Below are 17,503 nucleotides of genomic sequence, written 5' to 3'. Positions count from 1 at the left end.
TGTACGAAGACTACAAGAAAAGCCCTGGCCTCGCCCACATTTACTACTAAATGTACAAAGACTACAGGAAAAGCCCTGGCCCTGTCCACATTTACTACTAAATGTACAAAGACTACAGGAAAAGCCCTGGCCCTGCCCACATTTACTCCTAAATTTACAATGACTACAGGAAAAGCCCTGGCCCCGCCCACATTTACTACTAAATGTACAAAGACTACAAGAAAAGCCGTGGCCCCGCCCACATTTACTACTAAATGTATAAAGACTACAAGAAAAACCCTGGCCCCGCCCATATTTAACACTAAATGTACAAAGACTACAAGAAAAGCCCTGGCCCGCCCACATTTACTACTAAATGTACAAAGACTACAGGAAAAGCCCTGGCCCTGTCCACATTTACTACTAAATGTACAAAGACTACAAGAAAAGCCCTGGCCCCGCCCACATTTACTACTAAATGTACAAAGACTACAGAAAAAGCCCTGGCCCCGTCCACATTTACTACTAAATGTACAAAGACTACAGGAAAAGCCCTGGCCCGCTCACGTTTACGAATAAATGTACAAAGACTACAGGAAAAGCCCTGGCCCCGCCCTCATTTACTATTAAATGTACAAAGACAACAAGAAAAGTCCTGGCCCCGCCCACGTTTACCACTAAATGTACAAAGACTACAGAAAAAGCCCTGGCCCCGTCCACATTTACTACTAAATGTACAAAGACTACAGAAAAAGCCCTGGCCCCGTCCACATTTACTACTAAATGTACAAAGACTACAAGAAAAGCCCTGGCCCCGCTCACGTTTACTATTAAATGTACAAAGACAACAAGAAAAGTCCTGGCCCCGCCCACGTTTACCACTAAATGTACAAAGACTACAGAAAAAGCCCTGGCCCCGCCCACATTTACTATTAAATGTACAAAGACAACAAGAAAAGTCCTGGCCCCGCCCACGTTTACCACTAAATGTACAAAGACTACAGAAAAAGCCCTTGCCCCGCCCACATTTACTACTAAATGTACAAAGACTACAAGAAAAGCCCTGGCCCCGCTCACGTTTACTAATAAATGTACGAAGACTACAAGAAAAGCCCTGGCCCCGCTCACGTTTACTAATAAATGTACGAAGAGTACAAGAAAAGCCCTGGCCCCGCTCACATTTACTATTAAATGTACAAAGACTATAAGAGAAGCCCTGGCCCCGCCCACATTTACTCCTAAATGTACAAAGACTACAAGAAAAGCCCTGGCCCTGCCCACATTTACTCCTAAATGTACAAAGACTACAAGAAAAGCCCTGGCCCCACCCACATTTACTACTAAATGTACAAAGACTACAAGAAAAGCCCTTGCCCGCCTACATTTACTGCTAAATGTACAAAGACTACAGGAAAAGCCCTGGCCCTGCCCACATTTACTCCTAAATGTACAAAGACTACAGGAAAAGCCCTGGCCCCGCCCACATTTACTAATAAATGTACAAAGACTGCAAGAAAAGCCCTGGCCCCGCCCACATTTACTCCTAAATGTACAAAGACTACAGGAAAAGCCCTGGCCCGCCCACATTTAACACTAAATGTACAAAGACTACAAGAAAAGCCCTGGCCCCGCCCACATTTAACACTAAATGTACAAAGACTACAGGAAAAGCCCTGGCCCCGCCCACATTTAACACTAAATGTACAAAGACTACAAGAAAAGCCCTGGCCCCGCCCACGTTTACTATTAAATGTACAAAGACTACAAGAAAAGCCCTGGCCCCGCTCACGTTTACTATTAAATGTACAAAGACTACAAGAAAAGCCCTGGCCCCGCTCACGTTTACTATTAAATGTACAAAGACTACAAGAAAAGCCCTGGCCCCGCCCACATTTACTATTAAATGTACAAAGACTACAAGAAAAGCCCTGGCCCCGCTCACGTTTACTAATAAATGTACAAAGACTACAAGAAAAGCCCTGGCCCCGCCCACGTTTACTATTAAATGTACAAAGACTGCAAGAAAAGCCCTGGCCCCGCTCACGTTTACTATTAAATGTACAAAGACTACAAGAAAAGCCCTGGCCCCGCTCACGTTTACTATTAAATGTACAAAGACTACAAGAAAAGCCCTGGCCCCGCCCACATTTACTATTAAATGTACAAAGACTACAAGAAAAGCCCTGGCCCCGCCCAAATTTAACACTAAATGTACAAAGACTACAAGAAAAGCCCTGGCCCCGCCCACGTTTACTATTAAATGTACAAAGACTACAAGAAAAGCCCTGGCCCCGCTCACGTTTACTAATAAATGTACGAAGACTACAAGAAAAGCCCTGGCCCCGCTCACGTTTACTAATAAATGTACGAAGACTACAAGAAAAGCCCTGGCCCCGCTCACGTTTACTAATAAATGTACGAAGACTACAAGAAAAGCCCTGGCCCCGCTCACGTTTACCACTAAATGTACAAAGACTACAGAAAAAGCCCTTGCCCCGCCCACATTTACTCCTAAATGTACAAAGACTACAGGAAAAGCCCTGGCCCGCCCACATTTAACACTAAATGTACAAAGACTACAAGAAAAGCCCTGGCCCCGCCCACATTTAACACTAAATGTACAAAGACTACAGGAAAAGCCCTGGCCCCGCCCACATTTAACACTAAATGTACAAAGACTACAAGAAAAGCCCTGGCCCCGCCCACGTTTACTATTAAATGTACAAAGACTACAAGAAAAGCCCTGGCCCCGCTCACGTTTACTATTAAATGTACAAAGACTACAAGAAAAGCCCTGGCCCCGCTCACGTTTACTATTAAATGTACAAAGACTACAAGAAAAGCCCTGGCCCCGCCCACATTTACTATTAAATGTACAAAGACTACAAGAAAAGCCCTGGCCCCGCTCACGTTTACTAATAAATGTACAAAGACTACAAGAAAAGCCCTGGCCCCGCCCACGTTTACTATTAAATGTACAAAGACTGCAAGAAAAGCCCTGGCCCCGCTCACGTTTACTATTAAATGTACAAAGACTACAAGAAAAGCCCTGGCCCCGCTCACGTTTACTATTAAATGTACAAAGACTACAAGAAAAGCCCTGGCCCCGCCCACATTTACTATTAAATGTACAAAGACTACAAGAAAAGCCCTGGCCCCGCCCAAATTTAACACTAAATGTACAAAGACTACAAGAAAAGCCCTGGCCCCGCCCACGTTTACTATTAAATGTACAAAGACTACAAGAAAAGCCCTGGCCCCGCTCACGTTTACTAATAAATGTACGAAGACTACAAGAAAAGCCCTGGCCCCGCACAAAAAAAAAAAAGGAAGAAATGCAAACACATTTCCATCTTTCATCCTAAGTGTTCACACATGGATGAAGGCATGAATGGCATTATTTAGAATATTATACCACTCAGACTGGCACCAGGGAAGCATGCCCCCAGCCTTGTGAGTTCTTGCATTGTCCGTTCAATGGCTCGTTTCATCTCAGGTGTCTGCTGCTGCTTCTCTTCCCACTTGCACAGTTACAAAGGGAAGTTACAGCCTCGAAAAAGTGAGCTGCCCGGGGTACTCAGCGGCACTGACAGACTCACATATTCACTGGCGCTCCCGGCTGATAATATTGAGGTCTTTATTGCTTGAGTAACACAAATCATTGTATTCAAAACATCTTCACAATCACACAAAATGTAAAAAAAAACTGTACCACAGACATTATTAACATTTTACCCCTACATTCATAGTTACGTCATAAAACCAGTCCAGTTCACTATACATTGTACATGCAAAAAAAGAAAAGATAAAATCTATCAAACATGGGCTCGATCATGCAATAAATAGCAATTCCAGCATATTATAAAATGCATTAATAATTACTATAACAGGATATTGCACATTTGCAAATTAAAGTGCCGACGTGCAATAATTAGTAATTCCATTGTACAAAAACAATTACAAAGTGCATCGATAATTACTGTAACAGAGGAGCTTCAGTTTTTAGATTTCTAATTGTTACCCTAGCAGCCTGAACACGAAGTCTACAAAATATCAAACTATGCAAAAGGTCTCTTAAGTTCAAGGTATATACATATAATACATCTCAAACTGACTATAGCAATCATTTTTCGGCTGCATGTAAAAATGTTATCAATTGGTATAACAGCGGGATCGACTCGAGAGATAGGGACTTAATAAGCGTCTGGCAGCTGATCCAACCCCGAACTTTAAAAAGAGATACTGACGCTCCCGGTTGTTTTCTGCAGCTCATCTGGAGCATCCACACCGGGCTTCCCTTTACAGGGAGTTTAATCTTCATTTAGAGTAACATATCTTATCCTCAAAGCCATGTCTGTAAGAAAGGCGGCAGGCAGAGGCCTTGCAGACACACACCGGGGCAGTGTCACCCCCCCCCCCCAGGCTCTTTTGAGAGCCTCACAGTGCCCGGCAGGAGTTACTGTTGAGCCTGACCCCAGGCACGGACACCGCTGCTGTGTGCGGCTTGTAAGAGCATCTCTCGCCCCTCACACATACCTGGTGACGTCACACATGAGCAGACTCCAAGCATGCACCCCTGACAGGTAAAGCAGCGCCGCTCCCAAGCTCACACTCGGGTCACCAGCACAGCCCTGCTTTGCCCTCTCTACGTCGCCCCGTGTTGACCCTTCCCTCTAGAGCATGGGTACTCACAAACTTTCTCTCGGGGGCCAAATTTACAGTGTGGTTTGTGGCCAAGGGCCGCACCAGTGGGGGCGGGGTCAGTGGGGGAGGGGGGCGGGGCTAGAGCAACAAAAAAAACTGTGACCATGAGGTTGAACACAAGCCAATGCAGCGGACCGGACGCCTTCGTCCACTGAGCCAACAGACCCTGCCTACACACATCCCTCGCTCCCTCTCTCTCCCTCCCTCTCTCTCCCTCCCTCTCTGTCTCTCCCTCCTTCCCTCTCTCCCTGTCTCCCCGTCTCACTCACTCTGTCTCCCTCTTTCTCTGTCTCCCTCTCTTTCTCTCTGTCTCTCTCTCTTTCTCTCTGTCTCCCTCTCTCTCTCTGTCTCTCTCTCTCTATCACGGTCTGTCTCTGCCTCAAACTGTTTCTGTCTGTCCCTGTCTCTATCTAGCTCTGTCTGTCCCTGCTGTCCTCTGTCACCCTCTGCCATCTCACCTGGCTCTCACTCCCTGCTGCCCTTCGTCACCCGCATCACAAATATCCGATTATTTTAGCATCTTTTTAGCAGTTAAAGTGGCAATGCAGGGAATAGGATTTATTGTCTTTAATTCTGGCAGGCAGCAATTTGCATTCGGCACTCGTACATATAGAAAGAAGCTGAGGAAAAAAAATGGCAGAAAAGGCAGACCACTTTGGCGGAATGGAATAAAGGTTAGTAAGTTCGCCATTCGGAAGAAGCAATGCTATTTAAATTGTAGCAATATTATGTAAAATGTTGTCATGCCACAGATGCGATTTCTCAGATGTCAATATTTGAAAGATTAACCAGTCCCGGGGATACATTAAGCCACTGTAGGCAGCTGCCTGGCCGCTTGAAACTGCAAGTTGGCGCCAGATTGCATGGCAAAGGGAGTACCCAAACGCAAAATCTTATTTTGCCCGTGCTTCGAAAGAATTCCTGCTGTGAAGTTGAGATTAATTAACCGTGAAAGCCAGCAGTAGAAGTTCCTGCAAAGGCACCGAGCATAGTCACTGTTTATTTATGCTAATGTCAATATGTTTAGCAAAAGGGTCACAAACCACCTCAACCCCCATCCCCCCTCCTCAGCCCGGTATGAGGCAGCTTCCCCTGCACGAACACAGCCGCACCCAGTACTTAACAGGTCTTTAAAAGACCATTTACATGTTAATGAGGCTTTGTTCACCTCTTCTTAGTGCCCCTGCAGCTGCCCTCTGAATATCGCTCGAATGGCTTGTCTCTCCGAGTCCATGCTGTTGCAATCAGTGGTGTTTGCTGGCACTTTCAAAAATAAAAATAACACAGGTATGCTGTCTGTAAGTGCCGCGGGCCGCCAAGGAAGGCTTGCCGGGCTGCTGCCGGCCCGCGGGCTGTACTTTGAGTACCCGTGCTCTAGAGGTTCCTCCTGCAGGGGGGCTCACATTGCATTTTCTGAGGGAAGGGGAGATGATGAATAAAGCAGCCTCTCAGAGGGGGGCTACGGCGGTTCACCTTATCAGTTCGTTTCTTATTAGTCCTCTTACCTTTGCTCCCGGCCTGATATGATTTGTTCGGCTGCAGGAAAGTGACGGGAGCTCCTGTGTGTGCAGAGACTCGTGCTGAACTGATAACGAGCCCCGCCCCTCTCTTGCTCTCTCCCTCTCTCCACGAATCAGGTTTTTTTTAGATTATAAGTCAGGGTTGGACTGGCCCACATGGAAACAGCCTTTACAACACAGTCTTTACCACACAGGTAAGTATTTGCACCTTTACCACATATGCCTTTACCACTCCGGTAAGTAAAATAATTATAATGTTATTTTAAAATGTAAGTGCAGATAGTAGCAAAGGCTGATCAGGGTCATTTTAGGGTGAATAGGTGAGCAGTGGTAAAGGGAGGTAAGGGTTATTTTGGGGTTTACAGTGGGTAGCGGTAAATGGAGGTGAGGGTGATTTTAGGGTTCAGGGGTGGGCAATAGTAATAGAAGGTATCTAATTTGAGTGTTTATTGCTGGGTAGAGATAAAGGCAGGTGAAGGAGTTTTCAGGGTTTAAGGGTAGGTAGTAATAAAGGGAGGTAAGGATATTTTTTGGGTCAAGGGGTGGGTAGTGGTAGAGGGAGGTTAGAAGTAATTTAAAAACACGAGGGATTTCAAAACTAAAAATGATATACTTACTTTGCATATACTTACCATGCATGGAAAAGGCATACATGGTAAATGCATACTTCATTTTATACATTCCAATATGCCAGTGCCTGCGGGCCTTCTCTGATGGGTCAGCTTGTGTTATGTTATGAGGTTTTGGTACAGCCTGATAATCAACCGGTGGGTATCCAGGCGCTGGAGTCGATGAGTAGGCTCTCGGACTCCTAGTTGAATAGCCAGGTCTTCAGTTTCTTGCAGAGCTCGAGTAGGGATGGGAGGTCTTGATGTGGTGTGGAAAGTCATTCCAGGATTTGGTGGCGATGTAGAAAAAGGTGCATCCTCCTGATGTGCTCCTGTGTATGTAGGGTATTTGCACGAGGTGGAGTTTTGCCGAGTTCAATCGCATGGTGGGTTGGTGGAAGTTGAAGCAATGGTTGAGGTAGGCAGGTCTGACATTGTGGAGGGCTTTGAATGCAGGGCTGAGCTGAGCATGGGTGTAGTCAGTGAGGGAGAAGATGTGCTGGGTGTCATCTGCATAGAAGAACATTTTATTCCGTGACATCTTATGATGGGGGTGAGTGGCATCATGTAGACTGAAGAGGGTAGGGCTCAGCGATGATCCTTGGAGGACTCCGCAGATGAGCTTCTTGTGTTTGGAAGTGTAGACCGGGAGCCTGATTGACAGTGTCAATGGCTGCAGATTAATTGAGTAAGTGATGCAGTTTCACCTTAGTTGATGATGGCCTGGACGTCATCAGTTGTTGCAATTAGAGCGGGTTCCAGGCTGTGGTTGCTGCTGAATTCAGACTGCATGATTTTAGTTGGTGGTGTTGTTCAAGATGCCTGGAGTGTTGTCTGTTAATAGCTTTCTCCACGACTTTTGATGGGAAGGGCAGGAGTGGATTGGTCTGTAGTTTTTGAGCTCTTTTGGGGCTGCCGTGGGCTTTTTTCAGGAGAGCTGTGATGTCTGCATGTTTCGAGTTATCTGAGATGGCCACCTTGGATGGAGGTGTTGATGAGTGTGGTGAGATGGGAGCTGATCAAAGGTGCTCCTAGGTAGAAGATATGGTGGGTACAAGGTGGCCCACAGTGGATTGTTCTCATGATTTTGGCAGTGTTTTCAGGGGTGAGCAGTTTCTAGTTTGTGATCTGGCGGTCCAACTTGGTGGTGATGGGCAGCTGGTTGATCAGTTCTTGTGTGGCTTTCATTAGCGGTTGAAGTTGCTGTAGATATTGAGGATTTGAAGTGTAAAAGGTTGTTGCAGAGGTCTCGCAATGGAGTTGTTGGCAGATGGGGGGTTGGAGAATTCTTTGACAATGTTGTGAAGAACTTTTTGCAGTTGTTGGAGCTGTTTTCCAGTTTGAGAGCTAGTGCTGTTTTTCTTACCTTTTGAGTTCAATGTGGCAATTACTAAGTGTGGATTAGTACGTTTTCCTTGCAGTGGTGTCCCGGCTGGTCTTCCGTTTTCTTTCCAATCTTTCCTAAGCTTGCTTGTGTGTTGGTTCTTGAGTGAACAACATTCTTAAGGGGGGTTAGGGTGTCTGGGCCAGTACTGATCCAGTTGTTGGAGGGTTTGATGTTGCATGCATGTTGCAGATGAGGTTTGGGTGGTAGACATTAAGAGTGTTTGCACAGTCTGTGTCCTTTATCTTGTTCCAGCTATGCCTGAGGTTGTGAGAAGTCTTGGCTGTGGGGGGTTTGGGTGCTTCAATGAAAAGTGGATGATGGAGTGATCTGTCCAAGTGATTGGAGTGAGGTGGCTGAACTTGACTTTGTTGCTGGCTGTTAAGATGGAGTCTGGGCATGTCCTGCGTAAGACCTTGGACAATCTGGCTGAGTTCAGGGATCTTGAGGCTCTTGAGTAGCACAATGGAGTTGGGATCTGAGGCATCTGAGCTGATGGCAATGAGGTCTGTGAGGAGATTGATGAAGGAAGTGCATGGTCCTGGAGCCAGTAATCTAGGGTGCCTTTGATGGTTGTCTGGTTGGCGGTCTGTTGTCTGAGTGGATGTGCTCCATGAAGGTTGTGTTCTTGTCGGTGGAGGTAGTCGAAGTGATGGCAGTAAGTCTTCCTCCTGGTTTGTTCGGTCTGTCCTGGTGGAAGACATTGTAGCCTGGTAGAATGGCTGTGACAATGGTCGGTGCTGATGTACTTTAGCCAGGTCTTGGTCATGAAGAAGATTTCCAGGAAGTGCGAATAAATAGTGTCCCTAATCTCGGTGGTGTGTTTCCTGAGAGATCTTGTGTTTGTATGCATGTTAGAAAGGGAAAGCATGTGTGGCACATGGGGTGGGGGTGTTGGTTCAGGTCAAATGGCAGTGAGTGCATGAAGAAGGTCCTTCTATGGAGCGGGGTGAGGCACAGAGGCAGCTATTGTGGTAGCATACAATGTTGAGCGCATACAGGAGGGAGGCTTTGTAGCAGCAGCATTCAGTTTGAACAGGGTAAGTGGGTCTGGTGTCAAGATGCCAGGAACCACTCTCCTAAAGTCCAGAATCAGCGGGAATGATTAGGTTGTCTACTCATCTTCAGCTAGTCCTCAACACTCTTTGCGGGTGATTAGTCTTCAGTTGGAAGGGGAATTGGAGGAGGGAAAGAGGAGGAGAAGATGGGGATTTGTCCCACTGCTCTTTCTCTTTGCCGATCACCTCTGCTGTTCAAGGTACTGTTGCCTCCTGTCATAACGCACCCCTTCGGGAATCAAAATGCACAGTGTATCACTCAATGGTCAATCATAAGTGTTCTTAAAATATATTTATCATGCACCCTGCCCACCCTACAATATGCACCTCACTCCTCAATCAGAGGTCAGTTTATTGCGCGTACTTACCATCTCACATGAGCTCTAATCCTATTCTAGACATAGGTTGATGAGTAGGGTCATTCCATTCTTGCATAGAATATAAGGACTGACTTTCTGATGAAATGCAATTTTACTAGTCGCTGGTTGGGATGTTGAGGCGAGAGGCCCAGGGAGCGGTGTAGAAAGTGGAAGGCGCAGTGGCCAGTGCTGGGGCCGTCAGGACATAAGAAGCAGAGAAGTTAGACAGCACAATGATGTAAATTATGTTGAGATCAGCCAAATGTAAAATATTTTTATGCTGTATCGTACTGCAGGAGAGGTGAGAGGAAGGCAACGCCGTCCATCTGTTTGCGTGTCGAGAAGGCCCGGCACCACGTTCAAGACTTTCCCTCTGGGAGTCAGACTGCACCGTTGGAAAAGCATTACCAGGTGCTTGGCTTGGGAGTCCCCCAACCCAGCCATGGGCAAGGAGGGCTCCTGGAGAGATGGGAGTGGAGTGGCATGCAGTGAAATAACGTATAGTGGAGTAGAACAGTGAAGAGGTGTATAGTCGAGTGGAGTAGACTGCTGTGGTGTATGGTGGAGTGGGGTAGAGTGGAAACTCATACAGTTGAGTGGCCTAGAGTAGAGTTGCATACAGTGTACTAGTGCAGAAGGGAGTGGAGTGACGTATAATGGAATAGCGCAGAGCAGAGTAGCTTACAGTGGAGGGGCCTTCGGTGGGGTGGCGTAGACTGGAGTTGCATATAGTAGAGTGGCATACAGTGGAACAGCATCGAGTGGAGTATACACGTGAGAAGTGGCATACAGTGGAGTGGCGTTTACTGAAGTGGCGTGTAGCGGGGTAGTGTAGAGTGGAATAGAGTACAGTGGAGTGCCGATGAGTGGAATGGCATACAATGGAATAGCATACAATTGAGTGGCATTGAGTGGAGCAGTGTACACTGGAGTGGGATAGAGAGGAGTAGCGCATAGTGGAGTGGCATACAATGGAATAGCATACAGTGTACTAAGTTGCACTTGAGTGGCATAGATTGTAATAGAATATAGTGGAGTAGCATACACTGGAATGGCATATCGTGGAGTAGAGTAGACTGCAGTTGCGTACAGTGTATTGGGGTAGGTAGCATGGGATATCATACAGTGGAGTAGAATAGAGGGGAGTTCTGTAAAGTGTAATGGCATAGAGTGGACTGGCATAGAGTGGACCGGCTTACAGTGAAATAACGTTCCACTGAAGTGATAATAGGTAGGCAAAAAATATAAAACATAATACGTACCTAGATTTCAGCCCTTAACCCATAATATAGCCAAAATATAAATAAAACAAGATGGCTGCCTTTAACTTTTGTAAAGGCAGTCATTAGCCAATCACATAATGACTTTTCATAACCATGTACTGTGAAATTCTAAACATTTAGCCAAGCTATCCTGGCCTGAGATATCTTTAAGTTAAAATGCCTTAAAACGTAAAAAATACTTACCTGTAACACCAACAAGATCCATCCACACACCATAATATACAATCCTGCCAAACTTCAGCAAAATTCACCTGGGCACTTGGATGCTACTTGTGGGTGAAAAGTCCATGGGAAAATGCATTGAAGCTAAAGTGTGTTATGGGTCCCCCTTTTGTCTTCACGCCCCCTTGACCAATCAAAAGAAATGGTTCCATCATCTGCCAACGTATAAAGAGCAATACGTCTAAAACGTTTCGAGGAGATTCATCAAATGGACGAAAAAAGTTATTATTGGTAAAAAATCTGAGGGGTTCCTATCTCTGGTAACCCTAACTATGACAAGAGTGGCAGCACCACTCGACAATATATGTGTGTGTGTGTGTGTGTGTGTGTGTGCGTGTGTCGGTGTGTGTGGGTGCATGTGTGTGTCAGTTAAAATATTACATTTTAAACTAATTGTAAACTAAAAAAACACCAACTGAAGTAACTATAACTCTCACCCTCGGCATGCAGTGCTATTGCCTCACATGGTCTATCACTCACAACATGTTCTATGACTTCATTCATAACTTCAATTCAACATCTGAAATAATATTATTGATGAAAACGCTATGCATGGCATTTTCCACTGAGTGACAAATTGTGTCCTCCAATGCGTAGATTCTCTACCTAGATCCACACCATCTTGTTTAACCTCCTCAGGTCTTGGTGAAATTCTGCATTCAGTGGTGAGAATATTTCTTTCATACCTTAAAACAGGAATTCATGAATTCCCTTGTGACTTTTCCACCCAGTGAGCCCTGGGCATATAAACCTGGGACTATTCAAGAATGTCAATTCAATTCAATTCAATTCAAATATTTATTCGATCAATGTACAAACAGATCATAAAAGCACAATATCATTGGTTAGGTCACAATAAATAATTTATATAGAACCAAAGACCTTCAAAAGATAAGCTAAAAAAAGTATTTAGCCTTTTGTTAGTTGAAATCGAGATTGTCAGTGCATTTTAATCCGTAAATACTAAAAATTCATAACAGCGAGCCCATCACCCTTCTCTTTCTTCAGCAAGCCCACAAGAAGGATGCTACCATAGAACAGCCGTGGGGATTAGGAAGAGCTTTTAAAAAATATAGTGCCACCCTGCATTGCAAGAAATTTTGACAGCTTAAGGTTGGTAGGAGAAACCTCACTTTTCCAGTGTGATAAAGCCTACAAAGCAATACTAAGTGTAGTTCAGACTGGGGAGAACAATTATCACACGGGCAGGGGTCTAGGTCTGCATGCTTATACCTCTTCTCTGGGAACCCGAACATCAGGGGAATCCGATTCAGGCGAAAGCGCAACAAAATAAATCTGTGTTGAGCTACTGTAACATGGGAGAGGTAACAATAGCTTTCCTCTAGTCTTGGCGGGATTAAATCGTAGACTGCAAGCGCCTGTAAATGCCTGTTCTTTTCCCTACGATCGCGATTGGCCTTTTGTGCGTAAAGATCAATTATTTTCTGTTTGGAGACTTTGCTGCATAGTGAGGGGTCCCTAAAAAGTTCTCCCTGCTCTATTGCATTTAGTTCATCCTCCACATATCTAAGCCATCCAATCCTGCTATGTCTCTCAAGCCCCAGACAATCACCAAATATGCGTTGGGTTAGTTTGACAGTTGTCCTTTGCCAAATCGAAAGCTACAGCAGGATGGACGCCATTCTGATAGAGACAGCCAAGAAAGGGAGGTCCAATTCGAGATGAAGGATATGAGTGGGCGATGAAGATGTCAACGAAACCATTGACTTAAAAAAAGTATCTTCCACTTTCTGCATTTGGTCGATCTGTGCATTCCCCAAACTTCAGCCCCATAGGTTGCTGCTGCTTTTGTTTTAGCTTGGTAGATCTTTTTAATTGTTTCCAAAGGAATATCTCGTAATTTCTTAGTGAACCCCTTTATAGCTTGAAGACCTCTCTCCATGCCCAATGGTCTTTCTGCCACCAATTTGTTCCAGGAGAGCTTGCTAGCAAACAGGATCCCCAGGTATGGGAAGGAGTCAACCACCTCGGTTTTCTTGGAGCCCAGATCGGAATATGGCCCCTTTGCCCCTTTAGGTGCTCCCGCTATGATAATAAATGACTTAGATTTGTTCACTCTGAGGTCTAATGAGGCCATAAATGAAGAGTATGAGGATATAAGATTCTGAAGAGCTACCCCTGTTCTAGCAATTAAAACTGCATCGTCTGCGTATGCCAATATTGGGAGAGAGATGTTATAACATTTTGGCACGTCTAAAGAGAGGCCAGACAGGGCCACCTCCACCCCATTGGTATAGATGGAAAAAATAAACAGGGCCAGGACACAGCCCTGTCTGACACCCTTCTTGATCTTAAATGACTGTGTGCATTCCCCAATTCTGCCATACTGCACAGAGGCCATGACATTTGCATACATCTGGGGAATAATGCGGATGGTCAGGGGATCAATCCCCATGCCCTCCACCATGAACCAAAATTTAGGGTGAGACACACAATCAAAATCCACTGACAAATCCATGAAGGCCATGTACAACCTCCCATCTTTGGCCTTTAAGTATTTGTCTATGCAAAGCGAGAGGTTTAGACACTGGTCGACTGTCCCCATGCCTCTGCGAAAGCTGTATTGCGCCTGCATTCGAATATTGCAACCCTAGGCCCATTCCTCTAATCTGGCTAGCAACAGCCGACCCATGAGTTTGGCTGTTGTGTCCAAAAGGGAGTTGGGCCTGTAATTCTTTGGGCTGGCCCTATCTCCCTTTTTGAATATTGGGACTATGACGCTATGGTTCCAAGATGGTGGCAGGCCCTCTATTGCTATGCAATTAAAAACATTTGTTATTAGAGGCACCCATAGGTCAAGATCTGTCTGAAAGAGGTCTAGTGGAACTCCATCTGGTCCCGAGGCTTTCCCTTGAACACACGCTTCCAATCCTTTTTTCACTTCATACACTGAGAATGACAGGAATCCTTGGGCGAGAGGCAATTTATCAGCTTGGGGAAGCTCATGTGGAGTTTGCAATTAAAAAATACGTTACGTGGCTTAACACTGCCTCGTAAATAAGGTGAGGCCCTATTGCCACAGGAATGTCGGAAAAAGGGACGTTCCCGTGGTGACAGGGGCTTGTATATATGCCCCTATTTGTCTAAATGAACTGAAGTAAAATTTGTGGACAACATGTGTGCTGGCACAGTTATTAGGTTTTTGAAAGAGTGTTTTTGAGGGAAGGATTTCCAGAAGAGCTAGTGACTGACAATGGGACTCAATTGGTGTCCAGAGAAATGAATAATTTCTTGGGTGAGTCTGGCATAAAGCTTATCTTGATGTCTTTCTATCATCCTCAAAGCAATGGTCTTGTAGAAAGGGTGAACTGTGTCATCAAAGACCAGTTGCAGCTGGCACATTTAAACGGGTTGCACTGGAAAGAAACTATTGATGACATGTTGTGGGCCATGAGGACAACCCCTCATTCCAGTATGGGAGCCTCTCCTTTCACTTTGCTGAGAGGCAGGGTTTCCGGAACCAAATTGAACAAAAGTGGATATTGAGGAAGGTTGTGGATCTCACTGTGAATGAACAACACAGAACCTTGGCGGTTCAAGTGGGGGATTGGGTGAGAATCAAGAAACCTGGTTTTGTTCACAAGGGGTTGTTGCAGTTTTTTTCACCTATGCAAGTAAAGGAAGTGAAGGAACATGTGGTGGCATTGGAGGATGGCAAGACATGGAATAAGTGCTTTGTTTAGGTGGTGCCAGAATCCAAGCCTGGGTATGTAGTCAGCAGATTGTGAATTCAATCGGCCCCAATAGAGCAGGAGCCTACTGACAAAGTTTTGAAGTGCAAAATGAGTTATCTTTACTTTATATAGCTTTATTCGATTTTAGTGCAAAAAATCATAAAAGCATACAGTTTAAAAAGCAGTTGTTAATAAAACATACATACAATGATACATAATATCTGCATATTAAAAGAAGAAACTTTTGCCAGCCCATGCGAGTAAGTGTCTTAGTTATAATGTACCATGCACAGGTCAGAATTTGAACAACCAGCAATTTAATAAGGGTTCTAGTACTTAGAGCTGTAGAGCAATAAATCTTGACGAGTATAAGTAGGAAAACTTCTGTCCGTCAACTTGTTACACCCTGCCTTTAGACTGGATGTGGGGGACCGAGACATTCTAGGATAAAAGTCATGCAAATCCCAAACGGAGATTGGACTGTCTCCCACTTGAGGTGCGCCGGTGCGCAGGTACGGGACAATATATCTTTGCCTAAATCTTACAAGCACCAAGTCGCCAGCGATATCTTTTTGGAGGGAACCCAGCCAACTCACCCTTCTTACACTCATTATTGTGCCCACAAGATTGGGTGGCAGGGGTCTATTGTTGGTCAACCAGAATTTGACCTTGTTCAACAAGTCATGTTGTCTCTCGGTTTTCCCTAAAGGAAGTGCTGGTACTCCAGCGAGGACACACACGAAAGGAGCTGCCTCCGGGGGAAGTTGGATGGGAGTGACTTTGTTATAGTGTGCTCTAGGGGCTTCAGGGTGCGAGAAGGTAGGTGTAGGGGGGGTTCTGCGAAGTATTGGGACTGGTACATTGGGGGCTATTGGTTGGGTTAAGACCCTTTTGCCTTGAATAGTTGGCTTTGGGTACTTCGAAACAGAGGATGGATCGGAACATTTGGGTGCTACAGTGTTTGAACTAGCTGGCAAGGTGGACTTGGTGGACTTGATGGTTTCTTCCAATCCCTTCAGCCTGTCCCCTAGTAAAGTAATTTTATCTAGCAGTGGTGTTATGATAGAGCTGACCAGTTGTTCGATAAGAGATAATAGCTCCACCTGTGTAGAGGATGGTAGGACAACTTGTTTGTCAGCAGACTCAGATATCGTAGAGGGGTTGCTGACAGGAAGTGTAGGGCTTAGGCACAGTGTTTGAGGTTTAGGTTGGTTCCCTATGTTGTTAATCCCGTTACATTTCCTTATAACGTATGAGGAATCAAGATTGGCGAGCCTTTGGGTATTTTGGACATCATCTTGTTTAGATGGTGGGAGGGGTTGCAGAGAGCTGGGAGTGTCGGGTGATGCGCAGAAGTTTACAACAGGAAGCGGTGAATCCACTAAAACGTGTGTGGTTTTACATAGAAAATTTAACTCATCTAACCATGAGAATGCTTGGTCAGCGTCTACTGATTGTGAGGTCTCAGAGGGCATTGTAGTAATTTTAAGGCCTAGGTCAGAGTCAAGATCAGTAGATAAGACGCCACGTAGGTGTTCTTTACCTCATCCTAGCACATAGTCACGAAATCAGGGGGGAGGGCCCCGTCCCGTCCTCCACGGGCCTAAGAGGGCCCGCCCTTTGCCCGGGCTTAGCCCGGCGCTGCCCGCGCGCGTCCCGCGTGGCGGGAAGAGCTGGTCAATTATATCTGCTCCCGGTGAATGATTCCAGGTGAGGGTGGGAGGGGCGGCAGTCCGTGCGCGGCCCCCGCAGCAACCTTGGAGCTCTGGGCGCTCTCTCCTGCCCAGCGATGCGTCTCCCGCGGAGCGGAAGATGCGAGAAGTCTTTAAGCCCCCCAGCAGCAAGTGATTCCAGGTGAGGGTGGGAGGGGCGGCAGTCCGTGCGCGGCCCCCGCAGCAACCTTGGAGCTCTGGGCGCTCTCTCCTGCCCAGCGATGCGTCTCCCGCGGAGCGGGAGATGCGAGAAGTCTTTAAGCCCCCCAGCAGCAAGTGATTCCAGGTGAGGGTGGGAGGGGCGGCAGTCCGTGCGCGGCCCCCGCAGCAACCTTGGAGCTCTGGGCGCTCTCTCCTGCCCAGCGATGCGTCTCCCGCGGAGCGGGAGATGCGAGAAGTCTTTAAGCCCCCCAGCAGCAAGTGATTCCAGGTGAGGGTGGGAGGGGCGGCAGTCCGTGCGCGGCCCCCGCAGCAACCTTGGAGCTCTGGGCGCTCTCTCCTGCCCAGCGATGCGTCTCCCGCGGAGCGGGAGATGCGAGAAGTCTTTAAGCCCCCCAGCAGCAAGTGATTCCAGGTGAGGGTGGGAGGGGCGGCAGTCCGTGCGCGGCCCCCGCAGCAACCTTGGAGCTCTGGGCGCTCTCTCCTGCCCAGCACAAATGAGTTATCAAAACTCTGCTCAGTGTGAAAAAAGGTTTGGTCGTATAATTTCTGGGAGGGTAAGATCGGATCCTGTGAAGTTTAAGGATTCTGTCATGGTTTGATTTTCCGATATTTTTCCCATTTATTCTTGTAATGTTTGTTATTTTGGGTTTGTTAGTCTTTGTTGTTGTGAAGGAAGGGGGTTGGGACCTGTAGATATGTTGTCGGGTGGAGGGTGTGCTTTGTTCCCTGCATGGAACAATGGGGAAATGTGCTGTGTTTCCTCCGTGGAACAATTGGAGAATGTGCTGTGTTCCCTACGAGGAACAATGGGGGAAAG

The 17,503-nt window shown here is 46.3% G+C and overlaps 1 protein-coding gene across 1 annotated transcript in view; it reads right to left on the bottom strand.

Annotated features, from left to right (window-relative positions):
* LOC147725144 (verrucotoxin subunit beta-like) overlaps positions 1-4,669 on the bottom strand; it is a 439,166-nt gene extending 434,497 nt beyond the window's left edge. Inside the window, exon 1 of the mRNA XM_086967119.1 lies at positions 4,516-4,669. The gene's annotated coding sequence lies outside the window, so the exon portion shown is untranslated. The remainder of the gene's footprint in view (positions 1-4,515) is intronic.
* Positions 4,670-17,503: the final 12,834 nt, after the last annotated feature.

The sequence above is a fragment of the Lissotriton vulgaris genome, chromosome 4_1, assembly GCF_964263255.1.
Source record: "Lissotriton vulgaris chromosome 4_1, aLisVul1.2, whole genome shotgun sequence".
In the NCBI taxonomy this organism is placed as follows: domain Eukaryota; kingdom Metazoa; phylum Chordata; class Amphibia; order Caudata; family Salamandridae; genus Lissotriton; species Lissotriton vulgaris.
This window is presented reverse-complemented; position numbering and strand designations above follow the sequence as displayed.